The sequence below is a fragment of the Sorghum bicolor genome, chromosome 6 (assembly GCF_000003195.3).
Source record: "Sorghum bicolor cultivar BTx623 chromosome 6, Sorghum_bicolor_NCBIv3, whole genome shotgun sequence".
NCBI classification, from domain to species: Eukaryota; Viridiplantae; Streptophyta; class Magnoliopsida; order Poales; family Poaceae; genus Sorghum; species Sorghum bicolor.
Genome location: NC_012875.2, coordinates 29,426,066 through 29,429,963, shown reverse-complemented (window position 1 = coordinate 29,429,963; position 3,898 = coordinate 29,426,066).

Below are 3,898 nucleotides of genomic sequence, written 5' to 3'. Positions count from 1 at the left end.
ATCGAGAGGACCACCCCGACAAGGTAGTCACCCCAGGTGTCTACTCGCTCGTTGTCGACCCAATCATCATCAACACCCGGCTCTCCAAGGTGCTAATGGACGGAGGCAGCAGCCTCAACATCATCTATCTCGAGACCCTCGACCTCCTCGGCATCGATAGGGGACGCCTCCAGCCAAGCGCCGGCGGTTTCCATGGCGTCGTGCCAGGGAAAAAAGCGCTGCCAGTAGGTCGAGTTGACCTACCGGTCTGCTTTGGCACGGCGGCCAACTTCAGGAAGGAGACCCTCACCTTTGAGGTGGTCGGGTTCCGGGGCACATACCACGCCATCATCGGGCGCCCAGGCTACGCCAAGTTCATGGCCATTCCCAACTACACCTACTTGAAGCTGAAGATGCCTGGACCTAAGGGCGTCATCACCGTCAGCTCCTCCTTCGAGCACGCTTACGAGTGTGACGTCGAGTGCGTCGAGCACGGGGAGGCGGTCGAGAACTCCACCGAGCTCGTAGAAAAGCTTGAGGCCCTGGCCGCTGAGGCTCCAGAGCCCAAGCGCCACGCGGGCAACTTCGAGCCAGCAGAAGGAACCAAGAAGATCCCGCTCGACCCCGACAACTCCGACGGTAAGGTGCTGACGATCAGCGCCGACCTCGACCCCAAATAGGAAGCTGTGCTCGTCGACTTTCTCCGTGCGAACGCCGACATGTTTGCATGGAGTCCCTCGGACATGCCAGGCATACCGAGAGAGGTCGCCGAGCACTCCTTGGAGATTCGAGCCGGTTCCAAGCCAGTGAAGCAACGGTTGCGCCGATTCGACGAGGAGAAGCGCAAGATCATTGGCGAGGAGGTCCACAAGCTTTTGACGGCCGGATTCATCAAGGAGGTTCATCATCCCGACTGGTTAGCAAACCCTGTACTAGTTAAGAAAAAGAATGGGAAAATGAGGATGTGTGTCGATTATACAAGTCTAAATAAAGCATGTCCAAAAGTTCCTTTTCCATTACCACGTATTGACCAGATTGTCGATTCTACTGCGGGATGTGAAACCCTTTCTTTCCTCGATGCATATTCTGGTTATCATCAAATAAAAATGAAAGAGTCCGACCAGCTCGCGACCTCTTTCATCACACCTTTTGGGATGTATTGCTATGTGACCATGCCATTTGGGCTACGAAACGCGGGAGCCACGTACCAACGTTGCATGCTCCACGTATTTGGCGAACACATAGGGTCGACGGTCGAGGCCTACGTCGACGACATTGTCGTCAAATCAAAGCGGCGAGGGGACCTGATCCAGGACCTCAAGATCGCTTTTAGCTGCTTACGCACCAACAGGATCAAGCTCAATCTCGAAAATGCGTCTTCGGCGTGCCTCGAGGCATGCTTTTGGGCTACATTGTATCCCAGCGCGGCATCGAGGCCAACCCCGAGAAAGTCTCGGCCATTACGAGAATGGGGCCGATCCGGGACATCAAGGGTGTACAAAGAGTCACGGGATGCCTGGCGGCCCTAAGCCGTTTCATCTCGAGACTAGGGGAAAAGGCGTTACCACTGTACTGACTCCTAAAGAAGGTCGAGCACTTTTCTTGGACCCCCGAGGCCGAGGAATCCCTCGAGAGACTAAAGAAAACACTGACCTCAGCACCGGTCTTGGTCCCACCTCAACCTGCAGAACCGCTGCTCCTTTACGTTGCGTCGACGACCCAGGTCGTCAGTGCAGCGGTGGTGGTCGAGAGGCAGGAGGAGGGGCATGCGCTGCCAGTCCAGAGGCCAGTCTATTTCGTCAGCGAAGTGCTTTCGGAGACCAAGGTACGTTACCCCCAAATCCAGAAGCTGATCTACGCCGTAATCCTTGCCCGCCGCAAGCTGCAGCACTACTTCCTTGGCCACCCCATCACGGTGGTCTCGTCTTTCCCTTTGGGCGAGATAATCCGGAGCAAGGAGGCCACGGGAAGAATAGCTAAATGGTCGGTCGAACTCATGAGTGAGACTCTCACTTACGCGCCTCGCAAGGCCATCAAATCACAAGCCCTGGTGGACTTCATCGCGGAATGGACAGACTCCCAGCTCCGCCCGACCCAGGTCCAGGCGGAACTGTGGACGAAGTTTTTTGACGGGTCACTCATGAAAACGGGGGCCGGGGCTGTCCTGTTGTTCATCTCACCCTTGGGCGTCCATATGAGGTATGTCATCAGGATTCATTTTGCCGCATCCAATAACGTCACGGAATACGAGGCCCTCGTCAACGGTCTCAAGATTGCCATCGAGCTAGGAGTCCGACGCCTCGACGTCCGAGGCGACTCCCAAGTCGTCATCGACCAGGTGATGAAAACTTCGAGCTGCCACGACCCAAAAATGGAGGCGTACTGCAAAGAAGTTCGTCGACTCGAGGACAAGTTCCATGGTCTCGAGCTCGTCCATGTCGCCCGACGCTACAACGAGGCAGCTGACGAGCTCGCCAAGATCGCATCGACTCGAGGCACAGTGCCACCTGATGCGTTCTGAAGAGATCTTCACGAGCCATCCGTCGACTTGGGCTCGGGGGCTGGCGTTGATGCCGCTCCCACCCAGCCAACCGACACCGTCGATGCCCTGACGATGGCAGCAGAGGTGATGGAGGTAGTCCAGCGACCCGGTCGACCGTTCGACTGGCGTACACCGTTCCTCGACTGCCTAATCCGCTGTGAGCTGCCAGAAGATCGATCTGAGGCCCGCCGTATCGCTCGACGGGCCATGTCATATGTGATTTATGGCGAAGGCGATGAGCTATACCGACAAAGCTCGACGGGGGTCTTGCAGCGTTGCATCACCGTAGAGGAGGGCCGAAAACTCCTCGAGGACATACACTCGGGGGCTTGCGGCCACCATGCTGCCCCACGAACCCTCGTAGGAAATGCCTTTCGACAAGGTTTCTACTGGCCGACGGCCGTAGCAGATGCCATCGAGCTCGTGCGCTCATGTCATGGATGCCAGTTCTACGCCAAACAGACGCATCTGCCCGCCCACGCTCTTCACATGATTCCCATCACGTGGCCATTCGCGGTGTGGGGACTCGACTTAGTGGGGCCCCTGCAAAAGGCAAAAGGAGGGTACACCCACTTGCTGGTGGCCATCGACAAATTCTCCAAATGGATCGAGGCTCGACCCATCACCAACATCCGCTCTGAGCAAGCCGTCTTTTTCTTCACCGACATCATACACCGATTCGGAATCCCTAACGTGATCATCACCGACAACGGCACCCAGTTCACCGGCAAAAAGTTCTTGGACTTCTGCGATCAGCATCACATCCGTGTGAACTGGTCCATGGTGGCTCACCCTCGAACTAACGGCCAGGTCGAACGTGCCAACGACATGATCTTGCAGGGGCTCAAACCAAGAATCTACAATCGCCTGAAGAAATTCGACAAGAAGTGGGTCGAGGAGCTTTCCTCGGACTTATGGAGTTTGAGGACGACGCCAAGCCGGGCCACCAAATACACCCCATTCTTCATGGTCTACGGTTCTGAGGCCGTGCTCCCAATGGACCTCAAGTATGGATCTCCTCGACTCAAGGCATACAACGAGCAGTCGAATAAGGAAGCTCAAGAGAACGCGGTCGACCAGCTTGAGGAGGCTCGAGACATGGCCTTCCTCAACTCTGCCAGATACCAGCAGAAGCTTCGACGCTACCACGACAAACACGTACGCAAGAGGGACTTAAACGTGGGCGACCTTGTCCTACTGTTGACGGTCCTTAAGTATCAAATTTAACTATCAAATAAACAAAGAAAAGGATCCAAATGAAATCAACATCAAGACTTAGGGTTTTATCTGACAGAATTCTACGAGTTTTGGTGTTTGTCTATTTCTGTAGGGGGTTATCAGGAAATAAGGAAGAAAGGCCCACACGTCGGGATTACA